At 41.0% G+C, this 27432-nt stretch overlaps 1 long non-coding RNA gene across 1 annotated transcript in view; it reads left to right on the top strand.

Moving 5' to 3' along the window:
* The first annotated feature begins 429 nt into the window (after positions 1-429).
* LOC143990120 (uncharacterized) overlaps positions 430-27432 on the top strand; it is a 38737-nt gene continuing 11734 nt past the window's right edge. The window contains exon 1 of the long non-coding RNA XR_013277168.1: positions 430-672. This is a non-coding gene — a long non-coding RNA (uncharacterized LOC143990120). The remainder of the gene's footprint in view (positions 673-27432) is intronic.

The raw sequence follows: 27432 nt of genomic DNA, 5'->3' as shown, positions 1-27432 counted from the left end.
CTTTCTATTCTGGGGAAATGCTGATGCAAAACACTTTTTCACAATGTGTTTTAAAAATACACTTGGATGACACTTTTAAATAGCTGCTTAACTTTCTGCATTCTATCACCATTGTATATGTAATTAAGAGCAGTATGGATCTCTTCTAATATTATTTCTATTTTTTTATTTTTTTGCTGGATAAAGATACCTTTCTTGACAATCATTTAACTGTGAATGAAATACAGTGAAATGGTAATGACCTAAAGTGAATCTGTTGGTTTGATCAAAGTTAATGAACAACTATACTGTCAAAGTACAGGCACCTTTTGATATTTGCAAATACAGGGTATAGTAGTTAATTCAGTTTAAACAGTATTGGTTTAAAGTACAACCACACTTCTGCAAGTATAACTTTTTTTTTTTTTTAGATATGTCAGTGTCGGAAGGTGTTGATGCCTAGAGGGAGTGTTAACATCACCCCATCTTTCCTGTTTTTGGCTCTAGGTCTGAGCAGCATTCATGGGAGGGGGGTGCGTATTCTCCCATACCTTGAAATAGCAGACATTTTATGCAGGCAGCAACAAAGGAAGAAACATTGGTAAACCACAGAAGAGGTGGATATTTTGGTGATAGGGGTGTTGGAAGGGAGAGGGGCTTTACAACCACTGCCATTCTGCCCTTAAAGGAAAGGTAAAGGTCTTTCTTTATCTATTCTTTCTCTATCTACACAACCTTTGTCAGATTTATAATGCTGCATCTCCTATAAGAAGTGTAAAGAAAATAATAGTATGTGGGAGGGACACTGTATCTAATGAATAATAGCTAATTCGGCTTGAAACTAAGAGATCATCAACAATAGATTATATCAAAGAAAAAAAAGGGCAAGAGATTGTGGGCGTTCAAGGATGACCTCTCAGTATATATCTTTAAACAAATAACATACTGAATATAATGTAAATATGTTTTTCATATCTTTACTACAAAATATTAAAAATTGTACAAGCAACAGGGACAGATTCTTATCAGACAAAAGATAAAACCATTAAGTCAACGATCAGAGAAATTGAAGTCTTTCCTATGTTTCACGTTGATTGTTGATTGTACAATTTCTAATATTTTGTAATAAAGATATGAACATTTTTTTACATTAAATATGTTTTTTGCTTAGAAATATACAGTATACTGAGAGGTCACCCTTTAAAACCCACAAATTCTTGCCCTTTTTTTCTTGAATATCCCGATAAGACGATTTCCCTTGGCTCCCTGGCCCAGATATGTGAATAGAATTAATAAATCAAAGAAAGAGCCGCACTATAAACAATATTGAACTATAAAATAAATTCACATTTTTTAACAGCATAAAACAATTGTTATATAAATATGCGGTGTGGCCAACATGCTATATGATCAATTATAGGACATAAGATCAAGAGCAGATACACCAATACACTGATAAAGTGATATATGAACTTTTATGAATTTTTGCATCTGAGAACTGTAAGTTTAAGTAACTCCTCTTCATAAATGTTCAAACAAGAGTATTTGAGCATCCAAACACCAATAGGTCTCCAAAGTGTGACACCACAACTTTAATATAGATGCAAGCTTACCAAAAGTAGTGGCCCCTCTAACTAAAGAGAGATCAGGTGAGCATATGGCCAAACACCCCTGCTATGGTGATCCATCTATTTCTCTTTGAGTGACTGCCTAAAAATTTTGGATATCTCCTTTTATTCTGTCCTGATGACCAGGGTCACCATGATAACAAGTAAAGATAATATCTCTACAATAAGGTTGAATACATCTTGTAAAAGCATAACAAAGGATCTAATCCTTCTCTTCTATATCTTAAACTAGAAAAAAAAGCTCTGTCTGGAATTATACTTTAAGCCCCAGATCCATGGCTGTGTGTGAGAGGGGTCCCTGGATCTTCAATGTGTACTGTACATAGGGGTACAGCCTCTTTAAAGAGGAGCTCCACTCTTCTCCCAAGAAATACTGTAGCTGCTGTCTTTTAATATAAAGACACTTACCTGTCCAGGAATCCAGTGACGTCAGTGCCTGAACCAATTCTTCAATTGCCTTTGGGTGCAGGCATCGGCATCTTAGGTAAAGGAAATCAACAGTGAAGCCACTCTTTGTGAATGGTCCTGCAGTGTTCTGGGACCTGTATGTGTCCCAGAAGGCTGCGGGGAGGAGGAGTGGCTGAACATCCTTGTAGATTACCACAGTGATCTGACCCGGATGTGGGAGAGGGTACCTACCAAAACCAAGTGCTAAATGTGGCAGTGGAGTGGGGGATGATGCAAACCAGTAGAACTTGTTCTTTTGGGTGAAGTTCTGCTTTAATCCTTTGATTTAAGCTGAATAGTGAAGCTTGAACTTTGAGCTGGATAAAAGTTGAAGGCACTTGTATAGCATGAACCCAGCAACAATTGTCAACAAATTGAGGTACACGCTACCCAAATTAAAATAGTGTACTGACTGAGACAATAAAGATGCACTATTCGCCCAGAAAAAAAAATCCCTTCCCAAAAGCTACAACGATCATAAAAGTACTCAGAACCTGTTCAGCATTGCATTGACAAAAATAAAAATATATATATAATAACAGTTTCCTATGAAAGTAACCCGCTGCAAAAACATGATTACTATTCAATTAATCACATCACTCACTGAGAATTATTTATTGATTTTAATGGCTTTTTAATGTGTAAGCAGCCACCTCAGAAAAGAATGTAAATTCTTTCTGAGAGCTATGACCAGGGTCTTTTAAACAACAAATACAGTACATTAGAATACAATATAATGGCTGAATTCTATTTGAAGTGCATTTTAATAATGTGCATACAGTGCTTCCTGCGACAATGATATAGAATTTGTATATTTTTATAGATCCATTTAACTAATATAATCACTTTGTATAATGGCTGAAAATGAAAAGAAACTGGAAAAAAGTAAGAATGAAAAAAATATCCACACGTACAAGTTTGCAGACACAGTATGTAACTGATAGTATTGCCCCTGCCACAGCCTGTCAATAAGAGTGCTGCCTTCTGGTATGATGTAGGCAATCACAAAATGGCTAGAGGAGTTCACAAATGCAGACATTCTTGTGTATCCTTGTCACTACTGAATAGAAAAATGGCTGCAGGTGGGGACTTCATATAATAACACATGAATTCTGTATGCATTTAGCCAATAACTTATGCACAAATGGCACTTTTATTTGAATGCACTTCATTTAGTAGTTTTCCATTATATGGTTTTCAGTGTATTGCTTTATTTGGATGACCTGGATCTTGGCTACCAAGGGGATTGCACATATCTTACTGTGTTGGCTGCATACAATTCACTATTTAATTAGCCATGGCATTCATTCAAAACCATTTAATCATGCTTTTCAAGTGTGTGTTTGTGTGTTGGGCTCAGTTATTTTTTATGACATAATATATATTATATATCTTTTTTTTTTTATTGTTATAAAAAATTCATATTTGAATCAGTAACGTTCTGCATATATTTTGAATCATTGTAGTTGGTTGTTGTAGCTTTTTGGATGTTTCCTAAGATATGTTTGGGTAGTGCATACCTTGTTTAATTATTTTTAGTTCCTTTAATTATAAGAAAACTCCATATGTTCCCCTGTAAAAGATCTGCTCCAGTTTGCAGAAATACTTGCTATCCTATTCTTCACTGGTTTGCTGGGTATTGGGGGTAAGGAAATGGCCCTGCTCAAACAGGATATTGTGCTAAACCTGTAGGTAAACAAGAGAACCAGAACCTTCATTCACTTGCATAATAGTCTCTTCTGGCCTGGATTAAACAGCATTGACTGGACATGTGGTCTCAGACTTCCTCTCTCTCCACTTCCTCCTTCTGGGGTTTCAAAGCCAGGCTCCCAGAGCCAGGAAATGCTAATTCATAATTATACATACACTGTGATATTAGCAGCTGACAGTAGAGAGCAGCATGTCCCTACCTCACTAGCAGCTGAAGTGGCTGGGAGTGTCATATAAACTGTATGAAGCCTCATAGCAACATACAGTATACAGTGCTGTGTTCTGTTCAGCGGGACAAGAAGCTTCCGTCTCACTCCTGGAATCCACAGATTCCAGGGGTATGATTTTGGCTTAGACCAAAACCAGGAAACAATTGAAGAAATGTAGAAAAAAAAAAATCTTTAAAATAAGTAAATAAACGTTCCTATCTATTTACTAAGGCTAGCAGCATTATGATTACAAATAGTTCATGTTAATTGAGTGAGTAAAGTTCTGCTTCAGATACTCCACATGGAGACTGAACTAAGTCCTTTGCAATGGATTTACTGTACATCCACCAAATGGTGTCCTCTGTGTTTCACTTCTGGCTACCATTGTAGACGATTGAAATCCACCCAACGGTGCCTTTAAATTATTGGTGCTTGACATCACCAGACGCAATAGCTCTGGATGAGTAGTGGAACAGATCTCTCAGGTAAAGTAAGCAATGCCAAGCTGCTGCTAACAAAGCAAACAGAATATTGGCATGCATTAAAAAGGGGATTAACTTAAAAGAAATCACTGAGCACTGAACTTATTCTCTCTAGAGAAGAGACGCTTGAGAGGGGATATAATTTCAATTTACAAATACCATACTGGTGACCCCACAATAGGGATAAAACTTTTCCATACAAGGGAGTTTAATAAGACAAGTGGCCACTCATTAAAATTAGACGAAAAGAGGTTTAACCTTAAACTGCATAGGGGGTTCTTTACTGTAAGGTTGGCAAGGATGTGAAATTCCCTTCCACAGGTGGTGTTTTTTGTGGGGAGCATCGATTGTTTCAAAAAACTATTAGATAAGCACCTAAACAACCACGCCATACAGGGATATACAATGTAATACTGACATATAATCACACACAGCTTGGACTTGATGGACTTGTGTCTTTTTTCAACCTCACCTACTATGTGTATGTAACTATGTAGGAAATATGGGATGGGAAATGTTTGCCACTAAACACTGAAACAATTATTTTTTTGGCACTAAATAGTAAGTGTATTTTTTGGAAATCTCCCCCTCCCTCATAGGATTACACCAAATAGGATTTGTAAAAGGCAGGCAAGCACCAGATGGGACTAGAAGGATGCTTAATCTTTTACGATTCACATAACTTAACAAACTCCCTAGCTCCTTTTTAGCCTTGGATGCAGAGAAGGCCTTTGATAGGGTACACTGGAACTACCTATCGAAGACTTTGCGCAAATTTGCAATAACCGGCCAAATTCATTCAGCTATAATGTCCCTTTAGTCCCACCCCTCAGCCTGAATCTATACCTCTAGTCTACTTTCTGACCCCTTCCAACTCTCAAATGGCACGCGACAAGGCTGCCCCCATCCCCTATTATTTTTTCACTTATAGAGCCTCTAGCAGAAAGCATCAGAACCACTGACACTATTCAATGTATTAAGATTATATCGTCAGCAAATATCCCAATTTTATGGGTCCCAGAGCCTATCTTAACTATCACTAACCCAGAGGCCTCAATCACAGCTTTACAAAACCTATTACATAACTTTGGAAAAGTGTCCTTCTATAAAGTTAATACCAACAAATGCTACGCATTAGCGCTTAATATACCACCAAAAGTCCAAAACAAACTCAAACATATATTCCCCTGCAACAGGGACTCCCCCTCAATTACCTATCTTGGGGTGCAGCTGTCCTCTTCTTCTACTAACACATATATCCACAACTACCCTCCACGTCTGAATGAACTTGAAGACGAAATGCACCAAATAGCTAAAGTACATTTATCGTGGATGGGGAGGATAGCTGCATACCAAATGCAAATACTGCCTAAATTATTGTACCATTTCAGAACACTGCCTATCCCTATCCCCCAAAAATTCTTTACTCAACTACCAAAAAAATTAAACATTTTTATTTGGGTGGGAAAAAAACCTAGATTAGCTTTAGCACAATTATATAAACCCAAACACCTAGGTGGGGTGGGTCTCCCTAATGCACAGGTATATTACCGAGCAGCAGTATTGGACCAAATGAAATACTGGTTCTCATGCCAAACTGATAATCGATGGTCGGACCTGGAGTTTGCTGTCACTCCTGGTCACGACCTTCCAGCTCTAGTTGTGGCAGCTAGAATTCACCATAAACCAGAAATCCCGCCATACCCTACAGTACAAGCCACAGTTTCAGCATGGTCATTCCTAATACATCAGAAACCCACTGACACCCCTATGTGCAAATTACAGATCTCTTTGGCGACCTATCAATATCTAATCCCCAATATATATCGATCCAAGCCTGGGAAAAGAGAGGTGAGCACTTCCTCACACCCTTAATGGGGGGGCAGGAGATGGTCGACAGCTACAAACTATTTCAGATACAGCACTTTACATCCACCAACACACCTAGCCCAATAGAAATACCTCAAACACTATGGGACTACTTTCTCAACAAGCTCCCAGGAAAAAAGGAAGGGATCTCTTTATTCTACAAACTTGCTACCCCTCTATATATGAATTCCAAACTACCCAACATGACAAAATGGGAGCAGGAACTAAAAAAAGAATACTCGTTAAGTCAATGGCACCTAGCAGTGAAATATAATAGTAAATCCTTAGCTTGTGTAGATCACTGGAATAACGCCCAAAAAATCTTACACAGGTGGTACCTAACACCCCTACACCTTCGTAAAATGGACCCAAACATACACCCACTCTGTTGGAGGAACTGTCAAATTACTGGCAGCTTACTTCACACATTGTGGAGCTGCGGGATAATACAAACCTTCTAGAAAGAAGTATTATCCATGATCAAAGAAGTTACACACTCCACATTTACGCTAACCCCAGCATTGGCATTGCTCAGCATTGATATTGAACAATTTCCTCCTGCACTGAGGAGAATAGTAGTACATATACTGTTTGCTGCCCGCATTTCTCTGGCAAAAGAATGGCACTCTCCAATGTCTCCTCACATCAAAGTAGTAATATCCAGACTTGACAACAAATATCTCATGGAAAAACTACTAGCACATATAGAAAGGGGGGCGTGGCCTGACGAGCGGCACAGATGGCAGCTTACTAAGAGAGCTCCTGGTCCTCCACAGCTCGACATCGTGGCACATCAGTCTTTAGATCCGAGCAATGGGCAGAATGAACAGGGGAACACCCCAGGCAAAGAGCAAATGGACCGCGGAAGCCAATACCCGCTACATCCCAGAGTTATTCTCCCTCAGATCCGCGTCCTGACAGCTCAGCCTGGAAGGCAAGATGGCAGGATCCCGACATGAGGAGGACAGCAATGACGGATCCCCAGCGGCTTCGGACAAGTGGGTAAGAGAACCTCTTCTCACAGACTCTCGCCTAACATTGGAGGTCATGACTGAGATTGCCAACGACATTAAAAACTCAGTAACTTCGGCCATAACTGAGCTTAAAGCAGAGCTCAAGCAGATGTCTGAGAATATGGCGTCACAGGAGAGGGCAGGGAAAAAAAGGGACAAGGCCATCAGTAGATTGTAATCTATCTCTGAAACACACTCAAATCATCTTATAAATATCAATAGACATTTAGAAGACTTAGACAACAGAGGAAGAAGGAACAATATTAGACTTAGAGGTCTCCCCGAAAGTGTCTCACAGGAACAACTGCAACCAGCATGACAAAAATGTTTTAATAGCCTGCTGGAAAGGGACACTGACATTCCCATCCACTTTGAAAGAGCGCACAGAGCCCTTAGACCTAAGGGCCCTGATAGTGCCCCCCCCCCCCCGTGACATAATTTGCTGCTTAGCCATTGTCCCTCTTAAGGAGGCAATTTCTGAATAAAGCCAGACAAAATGATCTAATTGACTTTAATGGTAGCCATCTCAAACTCTTCCAAGACCTCTCTCCTATAACGCTAAACAACAGGAGAGCCCTACTCCCTTTGCTGGAGGTCTTAAAAGATCACAACCTCTCCTACAGATGGAAATTCCCATTTGGTTTGCAAGTTACAGCAAACGGCAAACAGCATATACTAAGACTGCGGTAGGACATTTTTTTGTGACAATCTGCAAATCACACTCGTGGATCTCCCTGAATGGTATCAGGACTTTAAGCTACCTGTACCCATGGGCGGATCGACAAGGTCTCCAAACACTTCTCCTGCCAACACTCAATATAAGAGAGGCAAATACCAGAAGCATAATAACCACGACCAGCTCACTGTCCCCTCTGGCTCCAGAGCACCAAGGGATGAAGGCGTCACCTGAGGTTCTTTATCTACAATTCATGGCTCTATTCATCAAAGTGTCTTACCCTTGGTGGTGTTCCCCTACACTACAATTTGTATGGAATTTCTTTCTGGATAGACTCCTGGGCAACTAACCTAACTACATCTTCAACCTTTGCTTAGATTCTATTTACCTACCTGGACAGAGACTTGCTGCTGCCCCTCCCCCTTGCCCTTCCTCTGCCCCTTTCCCCTCCCCCTCCCCCGCCCTACCATTTTGGTTATGTTTAGTGGACTCCCCTCCAATACTATCAGAGGGCCCTAGGAAGATGTCATGGCTGGTCACGTGAATCAACAATTAAAGGATACTACAGTTTGAACTGAATTCTACTGCTTTTCCAGACTGACAAACCTACCTATGAGACTTTGTACATCTGTTTGCCAGCAGTTCTAACCTCAGATATTTTGGCCACTCCACTGGAAAACGACATCCTTTGACCAAGAAGAAGGCTGGCCTATTTGGTCCATTTGGCAAAATCCCCCCCCTTTTTTTGGGGACCTTTTTAACTGTGCCCACGCTCTCCTACTTACAACGGGGTTTACAGTGTCGGAGTGACACAGCGACACTATGGGGACTTCTGGACACAGGGGGGTCTAGTGTGTTCTGGGGGGGCAGGGGGCTGGGAGTGGGTTTTTGTTATTCTATTTCTGACGTTGTTCGTTTTTTACTGTTATGAGATCTTACTCTGTCTCACAGGTAGTACTCAATACAAGGTTTGAGGTACAGCGAATTGTTATCTTTTACTATGATGTTACAGCTCAGGGGTTCGTTCAGTTTAATCAATTGTAAAAAGGAAGTGCCGCGCTAAATAAAATAAAAAGATGAAAAATGTGAAAACAAAGACTTCTACACAAAATATTACAAACTAGTATGCAAATATTGGGTGACCCCTATATCGACTAAATATGTGTATATACGGTATACATGCAAAACAAAAAAACAAAAAATGAGTTTAATAGAGTCCTTCTGATAGGGATTGGTGCAATATACAATAGATGAACAGCAGTCTCCCACTTTCACGTGAAAAATAAATGCCGAAGGTGTTTCAGAAGATCCATAAAGTGCACAGTACACCCTTGTGTGAATGCCACCACCTAGAATAAATTCATGGCTTACCAGATGCCTTTGACCCAAACGGACATATGTCCGAAGGGTCAAAACAGCTTTGATATAATTTGATTAGATGGTCTCCGAGGAACCGTGAGGTATGCAACCAGTTGATATGGAAACTCCGTCAAAGCCAAACACAATACAAATTATCCTCCAATTAAAGAAATGGATCTTCGACTGAGTTTCCATATCAACTGGTTGCTTACCTTCACGGTTCCTCCGAGACCATCTAATCGAATTATATCAAAGCTGTTTTGACCCTCCGGACATATGTCCGTTTGGTAAGCCTTGAATTTATTCCAGGTGGTGGCATTCACACAAGGGTGTACTGTGCACTTTTTGGATCTTCTGAAACACCTTCGGCATTTATTTTTCACGTGAAAGTGGGAGACTGCTGTTCATCTATTGTATAGACCATGGGTCTTCAAACTATGGCCCACCAGTTGTTCAGGAACTACAATTCCCATCATGCCTAGTCATGTCTGTGAATGCCAGAGTTTTACAATGCCTCATGGGATGTGTAGTTTCGCAACAGCTGGAGGGCCGTAGTTTGAGGATCCCTGGTATAGACATTGCACCAATCCCTATCAGAAAGACTCTGTTAAACGAATTTTTTGTTTTTTTGTTTTGCATGTATACCATATATACACATATTTAGTCGATATAGGGGTCATCCAATATTTGCATACTAGTTTGTAATATTTTGTGTAGAAGTCTTTGTTTGCACATTTTTCATCTTTTTTATTTTATTTAGCTCGGCACTTCCTTTTTACAATTGATTTTACTAAGATTTCCACTTTTAGTGTGTCAGCGGCTGGCTTACTAGAGATAGCGCAGTGTTTTTGTAATTTTGAATATCTTGTTTGTTCAGTTTAGATACCTGTTTTCTGTATTCCTAATCTGCCTCACGTTGATTTCAGGCCCTAACTCCTATTTCCAACAAGGTAGACCAACTGCCTGTTCCCCATGAGATTTAACATTCGTATTAGACCGTTTTCTTTTTTGCTTTCGTCTCCACGCTGGTTCCCATACGTGGAACTAAACTATAACGAGATATGGAGCTGTGGAGCCTCCCACAATAGCAACAATAATCCCATTTAACAACCTTTAGATTATCCTGTACGATAGTTGTTCGAAAAAAGTAGACTGGTATACTTAAAGAGAGATTTCACAGTGAAAAAAAATATTAAAAGCCAGCAGCTACAAATACTGCAGCTGCTGACTTTTAATAAATGGACACTCCCCTGTCCCAGGATCCAGCGATTTCGGCAGCTGAGGCTGATCGATCGCTCGGCTCTCGGCTGCTGCCGTCACCATTCTAGGTGAGGGAATCAGGAAGTGAAGCATTGCGGCTTCACTTTCCGGTTCCCTACTGCGCGAGTCACGCAGCGCAATAGGAATTGTCCGCGCTGACCCGTGTGTGTCCCAGCAGACAGCGCACAGGGACAGGAAAGGGCATAGACTCCCGTGAGAGTCTATGCCCGGAAGTGGGTGTAAATACCTGTCTTTGACAGGTATCTGCACCCCCCTCCCCCCTGAAAGGTGCCAATTGTGACACCGGTGGGGGGGAGGGTTCCGATGAGCGGAAGTTCCACTTTAGGGTGGAACCCCGCTTTATGAATACTTCCATGCATAGAACCTCTCCCACTACCCCACAAAGTTCTGCAGACCCCTACTAGAGGGATAATAGATAACTGGATAATAGGTGCTGACCACCTCTATGAATAAAACCCTGTCCTCCATCCTGGACAAGCTCGCTCCAATTACTACACGCAGAATCAGGCCCCGACCGCTACAACCCTGGCAAACAGATAACACTAGAATTCTCAAAAAACGTAGTCGTGCTCTTGAGCATCTGTGGCACAAGACCAAGTCTCGCAAAGACTTTAACCAATACAAGTCTGCCCTCCAAAAATACTACTCTTTCCTACACACGGCCAAGCAGACCTATTTTACAACTCTTATTAACACCTTCTCGTCCAGTCCCCTTAAACTTTTCTCTACCTTCAACTCTCTACTCCGTCCTCCGCCGCCTCCACGCACTAACTCACTCACTGCCCAGGAGATTGCTAATCACTTCAAAAACAAGATTGATACAATCCTTGATGAAATCACCACTCTACAGGTATCTCCCCCAGTTAAGACCCCACTACAACAGGTACTCTCAACACTCCCCTTATTCAAAACTGCTACTACAGACGAAGTTGCTAAACTCCTTTCTAAGGCCCACCTGCCCCCTGGATCGTATTCCCTCTCAAACACTACGGTCGCCATCTGACTCTATACTACACTCTCTAACTCACATCTTCAATCTCTCCCTCACCCCTGGCATTTTCCCCAATGCTCTAAAACATGCACTGGTCACCCCCATACTTAAAAAGCCATTCTTGGACCCTACCAACCCTATCTCCCTGCTCCCATTTTCCTCTAAACTCCTTGACCGACCTGGTTTACAACCAACTGAGTGACTACCTCATTAAAAACAACCTTCTTGATCCCCTTCAATCTGGATTTCGCCCTCAACACTCAACAGAAACTGCTCTTTTAAAACTCATAAATGACCTACTAACTGCAAAAACCAACGGACACTATTCTGTACTCCTACTTCTGGACCTTTCAGCTGCCTTTGACACGGTTGACCACCCTCTCCTCCTCAAAAAACTTTACTCCCTTGGTCTCCGTGACTGTGCTCTTCAGTGGCTCTCATCCTACCTATCCCAACGCACCTTCAGTGTCACTTACAATTCTACTTCCTCCACTCCTCTTCCCTTCTCTGTCGGAGTCCCCCAAGGTTCTGTTCTTGGACCTTTTTTATTTTCAATCTACACCTCTTCCCTGGGTCAGCTGATAGCCACTCATGGCTTTCGATATCATTTCTACGCTGATGACACACAAATCTATCTCTCCACCCCCCAACTCACTCAATCAGTCTCCTCACGCATCACCAACTTACTAACAGACATATCTGTATGGATGTCACAACACTTCCTTAAACTCAACTTGTCCAAAACCGAACTTATAATATTTCCTCCCCCACGCGCCTCTTCCCCGACTTCTCTGTCAAGAGTAATGCCACAACCATCCACCCATCCCCACATATCAGGGTGCTAGGTGTTATCCTGGACTCTGAACTCTCCTTTCAGCCCCACATCCAATCACTTTCCAAAGCTTGCCGCCTTAACCTCCGCAACATCTCTAAACTACATCCCTTTCCGACCAATTAAACCACAAAGCTCTAGATTCACTCCCTGGTTATCTCTTGCCTTGACTACTGCAACTCCCTCCTCATTGGCTCACCTTTAAATAGACTATCCTCCCTTCAGTCCATCATGAATGCTGCTGCCAGACTCATACACCTTACAAACCGCACAGTGTCTGCTATCCCTTTCTGCCAATCCCTCCATTGGCTGCCACTTGCCCAACGAATTAAATTCAAAATACTAACACTTACTTACAAAGCCATCCACAACTCTGCCCCCAGCTACATCACTAGCCTAGTCTCAAAATACCAACCTAATCGCCCACTTCGTTCCTCCCAAGACCTCCTGCTCTCTAGCTCCCTCATCACCTCCTCACATATCCACCTACAGGACTACTCCCGAGCCTCGCCCATCCTCTGGAACTCACTACCCCAATCTGTCAGACTGTCTCCAAATGTATCTACTTTTAGGCGATCCCTGAAAACTTTCCTCTTCAGAGAAGCCTATCCTGCCTCCATCTAACAGCTGCACTATTATCTCCATTAGCTCATCCCCCACAGCTATTACCCTTTTGTATAACTTGACCCTCCCTCCTAGATTGTAAGCTCTAACGAGCAGGGCCCTCTGATTCCCATTGTCTTGAATTGTACTGTATTGTAATGTCTACCCCAATGTTGTAAAGCGCTGCGTAAACTGTCGGCGCTATATAAATCCTATATAATAATAATAATAATAATAATAACGGTAACACCATAAGCTTTGGTTCTGCAGACTATCTTGCCAATAGTATCAGACTGAGGTCGATACACATATAGGCATTGTGCCTTAACTCTTCTCTGCTACTCTCCCTATTCATATTCTCTACCCTTTCATTACTTCTCCCCCCCCCCCCCTTCCTTTTTTTTTGTCTCCTTCTTTCCCCTCTCCTCTCCTTTTTCAATATGGCCTACTCAGAATTGGGCAAACGTTCTACATTAATTTCCCACAATACTAAGGGTCTGAACGTCCCTGAAAAAAGGACAGAATTACCGGAACTTACTAAAGCTAAACCGAAAATTGTGTTCCTCCAGGAAACACATTTTAAGAAAGATAAGGTGCAGAATCTGCTCAATAATTACGTCACAAAGGCTTTCTACGCATCAAACCTGCTGGCGCATATTTAGTTTTGTCAGCTGGTCATTGATGAAGTGAAATGCTTTTCTGCGGAAATGGTAATTCTTGGAGGGGATTTTAACATCCCTTTGAACCCACTTCAGGATACTTCTGACGGTCGCACTGCAATTACATATAGAACCTTGAAACGCATCAAGTCTTTGTTACAATCCTTGTTTCTGATAGACACTTGAAGACTTCTACACCCTGATGAGAAGGATTTTTCCTTCTATTCGATTCCACATGATAAATATACGAGAATAGATTACCTCTTTATAACACAAAGAGATCTTCTCTCACTGTCTGAAGCTAAAATAGGGTTTCAATCATTATCCGATCATTGTCCCATAGCTATCACACTAGCACAACCAGATAACCCCAAAAGAGAATGCAATTGGAGACTAAACCCCTCCCTGCTATTAAAACCAGAAGTCTTCACACAGACCGCAGTCACTATCAAAACATATTTTGAGCTAAACAGCAACAATGAAACCTCCCCACTGATAACGTGGGAAGCTCATAAATGTGTAATAAATGTGTAATAAGAGGCAATTTCATAAAATGGGGAGCCCGCTTTAAAAAAGAGGCCGAACAAAAAATTTCAACCCTCTCTGCGACTATTTCCCACTTAGAGATGCTCCATAAGCAAAAATTGTCAATTGCAATGGCTTCCACCCTGAAGCAAGGAAGGAGTTGCAAGACATTCTAGAGAACAAAGCCAGATGCCTGTTATTCTTCAAAAAACACCTATACTTTGAGCATGGTAACAAAAGTGGGAGGTACTTAGCGAGAGCATTGAAAGACTCCAAAATCTTAGAAAATATAATCAGCATTCGCTCAGGGGACAACAAACTACAATACGCCACAGACAAGATAGCACACCAATTCCACGATTATTATTCAAAGCTTTACAACCTACCACCCCCTCATAGACCCAAGCACCTATCTGGCAGCAGAGAACAAATTATTAAAGACTTCCTTAGGAAAAGCTCCTTACCAACTTTAACACCTGAAGATATCCACAACTTAGAATTACCAATTCAAGAACCTGAATTAGTTTAGGCCATAAATGACCTTAAGCCAGGGAAAAGTCCTGGCCCAGATGGCCTAACTTCCCAATATTATAAATCCTTCACGAACATTATAAAAAGCCCCCTCCTTGATTGTATTAACTCCCTAACTTCCCAACGAAAAATGCCGGAATCCTTCCTCCAAGCGCACATCACAGTAATACCAAAAGCTAATAAAGACCTGTCTGAGTGCTCAAACTATAGACCGATTTCTCTTCTCAACATCGATTTAAAACTTTTAGCAAAAATCTTCGCCAACCATCTCAGACCCCTTTTATCAAAAATAATTGGCTCAGAACAAGTTGGCTTCATACCAGGAAGAGAAGCCAGAGGCAATATCTACAAAGCGCTCAATTTAGTCCACAACGTACACGAGAGGAACATCGAGGGCCTTCTCCTGTCAACAGACGCGGAGAAGGCCTTCGACCAAGTCGCATGGGACTACATGTTTGCTACCTGCGAACACGTTGGTTTACAAACCCAACAGCAAAAATTAAAATTAATGGCACTTTTTCTAACCCTATCTCGATTAAAAATGGAACAAGATAGGGATGCCCCCTTTCTCCGCTTTTATTTATTATTTCCCTAATCAGAACCCTTCCATGCACGGTATTGAGATAGAGGGACAAGAGTTTAAAACGGCTGCCTACGCCTCTCTCTTAAACCTCTCCCTTCCAAACGACAAACTCATACTATCTACACAGAATTGCCCTTTTAAATGGGTCGACAAGAAACTAAAATGTCTAGGGATTTGGATCACGCCTAATTCCAAAGATCTCTTTGACCAAAATTTCTCCCCCCTATTGACAAATATCACATCAGATTTAAAAAAAATGGCACACTGGTGGTTTCTTGTGGTTTGGGAGGGCAACCATAGTGAAGATGGTTATCCTTCCGAGATTGCTGTACTGCATGCATGCATTACCAATTAAGCTACCGTCCTCCTTTTTTAGACACTTACAGTTCATACAAAGACAGTTCGTCTGGGTGCACAACAAACCACGGCTGAACTTCGGTGCTATGACTCACCCAAAACATCTGGGGAGAATGGCCCTACCGGATTTCCAAAAATATTATTATGCAACACATATCACCAGGATAATAGACTGGCATTGCCATGCTGAAAATAAAGAATGGATTTTCATTGAAAATGCAGTCTCGTCCTTACCCCTTAGATTTTTACCTTGGGTCCAGAGTTCTTTTTACCCACCTGATATACAGAAACATCTATTTATAGGCACAACGCTACAAATCTTCCATCGGATTGCACATAAATATGACCTAGGGACAATACCCAGTCTTTTAACCAGACTCACTGACCATCTAGAATTCATCCCAGGCCTACACTGTAAAGGGTTTCCAACAACCACGTTGGGATCCCTTTTGCTCATTTCACACTGCACACATACAGGCCTAATCAAACCAAGAGAAGACCTTCAATCCCTTTGGAAAGATCAATTATTCCCCCCATGGACTTACCTACAACTACATAGCTTCCTGAGGAAGCATAAACGAAAACACCTCTTCCTTAAGACAACAACACAATTGGAAAACATATGCCTCAATGCAACAAAAACATCTAGACCCACCTCACTTGCATACTCCTGGCTTCAGGCACATGCCACCGAGCATAATCTTGTTTTCAAATCTAAATGGGAAAAGGCATTAGATACCAGCTTTACCGACTCCCAATGGGAAAAAGATTGCATCTTAGTCCATAAATGCTCAATAAGCACCAAACTTCAAGAAAACTCTTACAAGAGTCTCACTCGCTGGTATGCGACCCCTGACAAAATCCACGCTTAGTATCCCCAATCTTCTAACCTCTGCGGGAGATGCGGGAAGGAGGTGGGTTCTATAATACAAATCTGGTGGCAATGCCCTTTGATTTCTAGGTTTTGGAGGAAGGTCTGTGAACTTATAAAGAAAATTACTGAAATAAACATTACCCTTGACCCAGTTTTCTGTTTACTGAACATAGGCCCACAACCTATAAGATGCTATAAACACTCTCTAACTAGACATTTGCTGAATGCAGCCAAAATTCTAGTACCCAGATCCTGGAAAACGACACACACCCCATCTATCTAAGACTGGATATTGGAAATTAACAGAGTTCATGCAATGTAAGAAACTTTGGCAATTGCCTGCGACTGTGCGGAACGTCATCACAAAACTTGGAAAGTATGGGTCCAATTCAAATACTCAAGTGATTGTAGGCAGATTCTGGAATCCTGAACTTTTTCATCTATATGTATACACTACTAACCTCACCCCATGTTAAGAGGTTAAATAATCTGGTGCTGCCATATTGGACTAATCCCCCACCCCCTTCACCCTCTTCCCCCCCCTGCCTTTTTTTCCCCCTTCTAGAAATTCTCGCCTCTTTCTCTTTGCTCTCATTAACTTTTCTACACCCCCTTCACTCCATGCCCTTCTTTCATATCTTTTACTACAGTTACTGTTTTATTGATACAACATCATCTCCAAATCATTTGTTGGTTTCATTCTTCATGTTTCTGATTGTAAACTTTTGTAAGACAAGCCTGGTTTTGTCTATATCAGGTTCCCTTTACAGGAAATATTTTGTATACCACTGTGGTTAGATCTGTCTTTCTCTCAATAAAAATTATATTGTGAAAATTTTTTTTATAAAGAAAGAAGAGCTCCAAGTTTCCACAAATATTGGGAAAATTGGAAAACTTCACAATATGCCTCTCCACACTTGTGATTACTGCCTTCCTGTTTGAACCTTTTGATAACTACCATGAATACCTGAACACCCAGTGGTTGGAACAATTAATAATAATAGGAGTGGTTGTACCAGTAATGCACCCCCAATTAATATAATAATTACAACCACCCCTATACTGACTTATGTGTACCACCTAGTACTGAAAACACATCATCGTTTGTAAGTTTAAAGGATTATATGTTAGTCATTTTTATGAACAGAACTTACTTGGTGCACTATCTCCAGAGACCCTCAACAAGGTCCAAGGAGAGCTACTTCAAAACTATATCTAAACTGAGCCTGCTCACAGTGTGTACCCAAAAGGGGTGACAGGCTTTGCCTCTTAAGAGGCCATCTTCCATTGTAATACAAGTAGATCATGTGTGATCTTCGTTTCTAAGTTTGTAAGTTTCTTAACTGTTATTCATGACTTGTATCCATTTGACATATGCAACGCCTTACCTATTACATGTAAATTGTAAAACTCAATAAAAAATATATGGTTAAAGAAAAAAATAGTAAGTATATTTTTAAGCTAAACACCATTGAGAATGCTGATAAACACTGATAAACGCTGATAAATGTGAATGTATTGTTTCCACAGAATTGAGATTTTGTACAGCAAAAACAAGCACAAGTTTCACATTAAAAAGATGAATATAGTGCTTATACTTTTATTTATTATATCTAAAACTCACTGATCAAGCTAATGTACCATTAGCTGTGGACTTTAAAATTATTTCAGGAGTTTCTTAGAACCTGATGTTTTCGAGGGCTCCTCCTGCGTTAACAAATTGGGAAAGGCTCCTTCCAGGTAGAAAAATTTAATAGCACTGATTTACAGTGAAGTAGCTGCTTGACTTTATAGGATTTTGGATAGATTTGTGCAGTATGATTGATCTAGTATTTTCATTTTAATGTTTTAAATAGATTGAAATCCCTTGTTTAGGCATTGACCATTTGTTGTTGGGTAGATTATAGATAGATTTTAATGCAAGACTTCCAGGTCAGAGAACAACCTAAAAACCTTAAGCTGCTCTAAGACCAGATTCACATTGTTGCGATAAGTTAATGTGCAGCAATGCATGTTATGTGTTTTGGTGCACTGCGGTGCAATTCATTGTGAGTGTTCATTTCATTTCTTAAGGTATTCAAAGCCTTGTTGACCAAACCAACATTAAAAATGTTGTTAAGTTTATTCAAGAATAACTTTTTAACTGCTGTATTTTTACCAAACTAGTTTCTCACCTCTATTATTTAAAAGACCTTCATTTATTTTTCAGTACAATGGCTGTAATTTACCAAACAGCCTGGGACTAATTTAATGTATTGCAGGGCTTTTGTCAATAGGTTAAATAAAAGAGATGAAACTGTGTCGGTTTATAGAAGAAATATAGCCAAAGCTTTTTTGGCTGTACTTCTCCTATAGATCACAGTGGTGCAGTTCATGCATCCACCTATGTGAGTATACATGTTGTTTTAATTAATCCCAAACTACTCTTTTAATAAATGTCAATAGGTCCTTTGGTCGCTCTGAGAAAGCATTGTAGCCTGTGAAATGTGTTGAACATTCTGTAGTGTAAATGCTCTCATATTGTTGAATAGTAAGCGATTTGTTGATTTATAGATGTTGAATTTGTGATGTACACCATACTTACCTCATCAATGAAATTTTTTTTTAAATTTGTGAAATGTTTCATATTAGTACATTTTACAGAATACTTGAACCTCTGGGCTTTTGCTGTTTTCTTGAGAGCCCAATTTTATCTCTAGATAAACAACAGATGATGGTACCATCTTCCAGCTTTTGCAGGAACTGCGGTGCTTTAACTGATAATTGTGCGGTCATGCAACGTGGCTCCCAAACGAAATTGACATCCTTTTTTTCCCCACAAATAGAGCTTTCTTTTGGAAGTATTTGATCACCCCTATGTTTTTTTTGCGCTATAAACAAAAAAAGAGCGGCAATTTTGAAAAAATGCATTCTTTTTTACATTTTGCTATAATAAATATCCCCCAAAAATATATAAAAAAAACATTTTGTTCCTCGGTTTAGGCCGATATGTATTCTTCTACATATTTTTGGTAAAAAAAAAATCGCAATAACAGATTATTGATTGGTTTGCACAATATTTATAGCATTTACAATATAGGGGATAGTTTTATGGCATTTTTATTAATATTTTTTTTTTACTAGTAATGGTGGCGATCAGCAATTTTTATCGTGACTGCGACATTATAGCGGAGACATCAGACATTTTTGGGAACATTGTCATTTATACACCAATCAGTCCTATACAAATGCACTGATTCCTGTGTAAATTACACTGGCAGTGAAGGGGTTAACCACTAGGTGGCAGTGTAGGGGTTAAGTGAGCCCTGGGGAGTGTTTCTAACTGTGGGGGGTATGGCTGTTTATGACACGTTACTGATCTCAGGGAGCAGAGATCAGTGACACTGTCACTAGGCAGAATGGGGAGATGCTTGTTTACATTAGCATCTCCCCGTTCTTCCTCCCTGTGAGACAATCGCAGGTATCCCAGCAGTGATCGAGTCCACGGGACCTGCGATCGGACTCACGGAGGTCCCGACCGCCGTGCGTGATGGCACAGCGGCAAATTTAAAGGGACGTACCTGTACACCCATTTGCCTGCCCATGCCATTCTACTGACGTATATCGGCATGCGCTGGTCGGTATGTGGTGAAAGCAAAAATAAAACCTAAACACTAAAATCTGCCAGCAGGTAGGGTCTTTTGGTAGAAGAGATTTTATCGTTTTCTTCTACCAAAAAAATTATTGTATGTATGCATTGATCTGCCAACATGCAAAAAAGGGTACGAGGGAATTACACCATCAGTGCCTGGCCAGTTGGTGAGGCAAGAATATGGTGGACTCAGAAGAAGAGGAGGGCATGGCACTGACAGGGACAGATGGATGGACTTCACAATATGACAAATACTGACTTCTACTCCCGTGGTTTAATTCTGCTTTCATCTCTAAAACTCTGATTCACATAATCTAACACTGGTTTAACACATAAACTAAGCCATTCTTATTGTGCTGCATACCTACAGTACATATTCCTATTGTAGCTAGCCTCTGTACCAATAGCAAGCAAGTCCCATGCCAAAAACAGGCAACATCAAGATCCTAACACCAGGATAACCTGATTTGATGGCTGGGTCGGACCTATTGGTCTGTGTATCTTAGCTGTCATGTAGAAACTCTTTTGCCAGTGTACCCTTGCAATCAGGCTTTTAAACAAGGTTCTGGTACTTATGAGCATATGTACAATGCAAATAAATAAATCAATACAAACAATAAGGTGAATTGAATTTGCCTTGTAGCTTGGATTCTGTAAGAATGTATAGCCACAGACAGTTAATGCTGGCACGGGAATGCCCATCTTAGCAATGATAACAAAGGTAATATATCCTTAAGATGTCCTGCAATGGTGAACAGATGGTCTCTGGGCTCTTTGCAGCCTATGTTGAAGTTCAAAGAGCAGAGGGATCCTTTTTTCTTTACATAAAATGTTCTTAGCTGTAAGCTAACCAGTTATTTTATATTGCGCACCAGAAAATAAAATCAACAACTTGTTGTACATGATTGCACAGTAAGGTATTCATCTGTTAACCAATTCTAGGAACAAACATCTCAGAGCTATAGTATCAATGACCACCATGAACTTGCATGACTCAAAGCTAATTCCAGCCAGAATTCTTTTATTACTATAAATGTAATTTCTTACTTTTTATAAATTTCTTTCCTCCAAAGGGGGCTCTGTCCCCTTAATTCCTGTTTTGCAGGACCAGTGGTCGCTATGCTTGCTTTTTCCCCAGCCACCAGTCTTGTAACATCCCCTGTGTTGTATTGTTTTGGTGTACCCTGCAGGTGATGCAGGCTCAATCAAGGCACAGAGTTTATGTGGCACTAGAGTTCCTGATAGTGGCGATGGCCAGAAACCCCAGTAATCCCCCCCCCTTTTTTTGTTACTGCGATTGGTACCAGGTTGTGGCCCTCAGGATTGCCCCATTCAACTCAACTAGTGCTTCTAACGCTAACCTTTCCCCAGACTTACACGATGCTGCTGTCAAAATGTGTCTCTGTTGCTCCTCCAGTGGAGTGGAGACAACCTATGACAGGAAGCATTTTACTGGCTCAATTAGCAGGTGAAAATAACAGGAAAAAAAGAAAAAGGATGCAGCCATCACATCTAACAATTGGTAAGCTGAAATATATTACATATATATATATATATATATATATATATATATATATATATATATATATATATATATATATATATTTTTTTAGGGTTTAATATCACCTTAATACCCTTCTGGTCAGAGGACACTCCCAGCAACATTAAAGGAGCCCTGGAAGTCCTGGAGGTAGTGAAGGTCTTAGCCCTTGTACACATGGTCGGACATTCCGACAACAAAATTTGTCGGATTTTGTGTCCAACGGATATTGTCCGAAACTGGTGTTGCATGCACACGGTCAGACAAAGTTGTCGGAAAATCCGATCGTTCAGAACGTGATGACGTTTTTACGGGACTACGTTCAGGCTAGTAGCCAATAGCTTTGGTCTCGTAATTTGATCTGAGCATGTGTGGCACTTTGTCCGATCGGAATTCTCTACAAACGATCAGACTTTGTCATGTTGTCGGAAAATTTTATAGCCCAGCTCTAAAACGTTGTCGGTAGGATATTCTGACGGAAACAGTCCGATGGAGCCCACACACGGTCAAATTATCCGACAACACGGTCCAATCGGACATTTTCCATCGGAATGTCCGACCGTGTGTACAAGGGCTTAGACATTCTGGAAATCCCAGCAAGGGATCCTATGAGGATTCTTGGAAGATATGGCAGGAATATTGGAACTATAAATAAATAAATATATATATATATATATATATATATATATATATATATATATATATATATAATTGCTTTATTTATCGGGACATTAAATAGATCAGGTACATAAGTCAGCCCAACAAAATTGCCACAAAAAATCCAAAATCAGAAGGCAATGTGCAGACTGAAGGCAATATGAGTAAAGGAAGCAATACTTAGAAGGCCATGAAAAGTTGGAAGAATTTGCTCAAAATGGTACCATAAGCAAAGAGGCTGCCATCAGATTGTGGAAGATATGAGAGTCAATGGGACCAAAGTCGCTGGCAGGGGGTAATTTATAATAAGTTAGAAAGTTGAGATAGAGATGGAAATAGGGGCAGAAGAATAAGAAAGAAAAGGGTGGAAAAAGATTAAAAAAGAGAGAAAAAAAAGGGACAATTACTTTTGTGAGTGTAGCACTATTTTCTGTAAGGGGCGACCTAGGAGTTTCAGACTTATGGTCTGACCCTCCTTCTATCATTGCATCAATTGATGTACAAAAGGCATTGCTTTTTGTACCACCCAATGGATCTACCCCCCACATTCACTCCCATCTTCAACTGCTATTCCGATACATAATGGGTAATGTAGATTCTATAAGAGGTGGCAAAAAGTGAATTGAAGTGATGGCTTTGCTTGCTTGATACCTCCTTCAGGTACCTGGCTATAGCTGCTTGCTCTGAGTAAAAGTTATGAAATCACAGCATTTAAAAAAGGTATTTTTCTACTAAACAGAATTTTTTTATATACAAAAATCAGCTTTATGTGCTGATTTAAAGGAAGATATACAGTAAATTTACCTGTATCCTCAGCTAATCTTTAAAGAAAAAGTCCAACCTGATTTTGTCACCTACCTGGAGATGGAGCATGGCGTGGAGAAGAAGGCGCTCTCCTACACCTCTGGCCTGGTACCCCTGATAAAGTAAACAGAATGCACGGAAGCCTTCAGTGGCATGAGTGCCTAGAAGTTCAGATGGACAAGGCTGTAGATGAGAGGTCTGTGCGCAACAGAGGCAGGCTGGATCGTGATGCAGGGCAGCAGGTGCTTGGCAGACTGGCAGGTAGCAGGCAGCAGGTACTTGACAGGCTGGCAGGTAGCAGACAGCAGATATAAGGATGGTCACTTGCAGGCACATCAAGAACAGAGCAGTAGGCAGTAGAGTAGTCAAATTCATGCTGCAGTTGGCAACGGCAAACAGGCAGACAGAGGGGTAAAGCGTAGACGTGGTCAAAGAGGAAACCAGGGGTTAGTTCAGGTAGAGTATAAGCATGGTAAGACAGATCAGAATGGCAACAGGAGATAAAACAGGAACAAGGAAACGGTAGCAGGTAGCAGAACGCTGTAGACCATAAGGCAAAGTCCTAGTGCAGCAGAGGTGTTTATATAGTCCATTTGGCGCCACTCTAGTGGCGAGCACGCACTCACATTCGCATTTGTGCAAGCCTGTGCATGCGCATACGGCTAACAGAGATTCTCTGTCCATGGGTTTGGCTAATAGGATTTCTCCATCTATGGAATTGGCTAATAGGATTTCTCCATCTATGGAATTTTATTTCTGCTCATAACTGTGCCTGGTCATATTTCTCCTTTCCTGACATACCAGTATTTCACTAGATATCTTTGTCTTCTAGGCCCAGAGTAGTGATTTCTGGGTTAACATGGGCAATAGCTATGCACCTTATAGACAAAGTTGAGGCCTCTGGTACATACATACATACATACATGAGAAACACAATAATTGTAGTATGTGTAAAGAAAGCATGTATGATTGCACAAAACAACCAAAAGAAAACCACTTATTAGCATTTTTAACTTGTTCTTTCAATGCTGTCATTAACAGCTACAATATAATTACTAGAGAGGTGCAAATGTGTTTGGGTGAAATGCACTGAGCATTCAATGAACTGAAAACTACAAAGTCCAAGGGGTGTGGTTGACGGTTCAAGGAACATACTTCGATGAGGGGGCAAACTCCCCTAAAACATTTTGGAGCTCAGAGCTGTCACTCTGTTCCTTTAGCACCAGACCCCCCTTAAAGTGACACTCAATCCACATCCCAAGAGAGGACAATTGGCAGGCAGATTATCTCAGGTACCAACCACTTGGACTAAGGGGAATGATCTCTCTACCCAATGTGTTTAATCTGGATATTCTAGCCCTTAGATACAACAACAAATGGCCTCTGTTTGTATCCAGAACCAGCGATCCTCTAGCTCTGGCCTGGGATGCTCTAGTTATTCCCTGGTCTCAGTTCAGACAAGAATATACCTTCCCTCTACTGAGCATCCTGTCTCGCATAATCCAAAAAATAGTGTAAGAGAGGAAGACGGTAATTCTTCTAGCACCAAACTGGCCCAGAAGAACCTTGTCACACAGACATACTCAGACTTCTTAAGTCTCTGTTGCACCCTGTTTCAGTTTCTGGCTTTAATGGCATGGCTATTGAAAACCGGTTCTTAAAGGATATAGAAGTCTGTCACTACTACCTCACTGAAGGCAAGAAAAAACACTTCCAGGAAGATTTATTATTATACCTGAAAAATTTTACTTCACCTGCTGTGACCACAATCAATTCAACTCCAGAGTGAACTCTGTGCCTCACATTGTGACCTTCCTACAAACAAGTCTTGACCAACATCTGTCTCTCAGCACCCTAAAAGAAAAGTTTCAGCATTATTCATCCTTTTCCAAAGGCCTCTAGCTTTACATTACATCATAAAATTCTTTATTCAAAGTGGTTCTTGTATTAGGTCCCTCCTTGCAGCACTCTGTGCTCTCCTGAGGCCCTAAACTTCATTCATTCTGCCTTGCAAACACCACGGTTTGAACTGGTCAGGAATGTTCCCTTAGATTCTCTTACAGCAAAGTGTTTTTTATGGTGGCCAACATGTATGTTGGACGTATCTCAGAACTAGCGGCTTTTCCTTAAATTCACAATGACAAGGTTGTATTACATCCTAGACCAGGGGTTTATAACCTTTAGGGGATATTCACTGTACCTACAGGTAAGCCTTATAGGTACAGTATACTTACAGTATAGGTATAGCCTGTAGGTACAAGTAAACAAAATCAATTTACTACCACTCTAATGAATTCTTATGCCGCGTACACACGACCGGACTTTCCGGCAGACTAGGTCCGACGGGATCACTCCGTCGGACAATCGGATCATGTGTGGGCTAGTCCGATTGCTTTTTTGAAAAAAAAAATCAGACGGACTAGAACATGTTTCAAATCTATCCAACGGACTCAATTCGGACGGACTAAAAATTGGGAAAACCGTTCCTCTGTGTGCTAGTCTGATGGACCAAATACGACGCAAGGGCAGCTATTGGCTATTGAACTTCTTTGTTTAGTCCCATTTACGTCATCACGTTCAAAATGAACGGACTTTCAAACAAACTTAGTCCATTCATGTGTGGCCAAGTCCATTAGTTCGGAAAGTCCTTCGGAACTCTGCTGAAAGTCCATTGGGAAGGTCGTCAGACATAGTCTGCCGGAAAGTCTGGTCATGTGTATGTGGCATTAAGGTACTCATCAGATTTTTTGGTTCTAATTTTGAACTTCATGTGCTTCATCCTTGAAAATAGTTGCTCACAAATTTAGATGCTGCCAAAAACTGATGACATTAATAAGGCATGATTGTGAAGCGTGGGGTACTTTTCTTTGGACAGATAAGACTTATAAAAGTCCAGTAGAGAGGCACTGTTAAATTTGTCTTTGGTTGCATGTGCTTGCAAAGCGTAAAAGCATTTTTACAAAAAACTCCAAAAAAAAGGAAAGTTGTCCAATTTGGCTGTCTTGTTCTGCATGCGGGTCGTGGGCTGCAGGTTGGACACCCCTTCCCTAGACCATCCTTCATTTGAAAAATGGTTTCAGTGTTCCAGCTCAATGAGGACATTGTTCTGCCATCTTTGTTCCCTGCTCCCAAACATCGACAAGAAGTCTCTCTGCATTGCCCGAATGATCGCAGAGCCATCAGAGTGTACCACAAAGTTACTACTTCCATTAGACAAACAGGTTCTCTGTTTGCCTTTTCATTGTGTCCTCGCAAGGGGCATTTATAGGTGGATAAGGAATTTTGATCACTAGATCTTATTCTCTAAAAAAAACACCTCCGCCTGTGCTCTTACACTCTCACTCCTTCAGATTCATTGGAGCATCCTGGGCCTTTAGGCACCAAGACTCTGTCACCCAAATCTGTAAATTCGCCACGTGGTCTTTTATTAATACTCCTTAAAAAAAGAATTTTTCCCAAATGCATTTTTATTGTATGAAAAAGATGTAATACATGAATATACAGGGTCATATGGTATACACTATCCATTAGAATATAATACTGAGAGATAACAAAGCTAATACTAGCAAGTATAGAATATACAGTACATGAGAAGTGCTCATGCGCAGGACTTCCGGAAAGGCACAATAGTCCGGAGCTCCGCACCACTCCGGTCTTTCAGTGGCCCCCATGCCAGCTAAAGCAAACAGGACCCCTCAGTGAGACCCCCTCGACCTACAGACATCACAGCGCATCCGCCTGCATGTCAGGGTCTACCAAAAGAGAGCGGTACACAAGCAATTACAATTCAGCCTAGCAACCCCTGAGACCTCCAAGATGGCAGCCGCGGCTCCTCCATTCACAGGCACAGGAGCACAGGACTCCATAGTGGACCCACCGCCTCCTCCCTTCCCAGGTTCTACCCCTGTGAGTACCATGCATGAACTGCTTGTTTCCCCAGCCTCCACAGAGTCTCTCCTGGGCAGATCCCTGGCAGGAATATCTCATACTCCCATAATAAACACTCCTAACAGCCTTGTTAACTCCCTGAAGCCCTACCCCTAATCCACAATCATCCCCATGAAATGGCTCAGCATTTAAGCAGATTTTCGGACATGCTAGCCACGGGCCTGGCACAAAATGCTTTGCAGATCATATCGTCTAGTAAAGCTGACTCGCAGAGCCTAGAAGCCCGCATGGACGCCATTGAACC

Source organism: Lithobates pipiens, unplaced genomic scaffold (genome assembly GCF_037356315.1).
Source record: "Lithobates pipiens isolate NorthernLeopardFrog02 unplaced genomic scaffold, aLitPip1_a1.2 Scaffold_18, whole genome shotgun sequence".
Classification (NCBI taxonomy): Eukaryota; Metazoa; Chordata; class Amphibia; order Anura; family Ranidae; genus Lithobates; species Lithobates pipiens.
The sequence above is the reverse complement of the archived record's forward strand: the minus strand, read 5'-3'. Positions and strand labels throughout refer to the sequence as shown.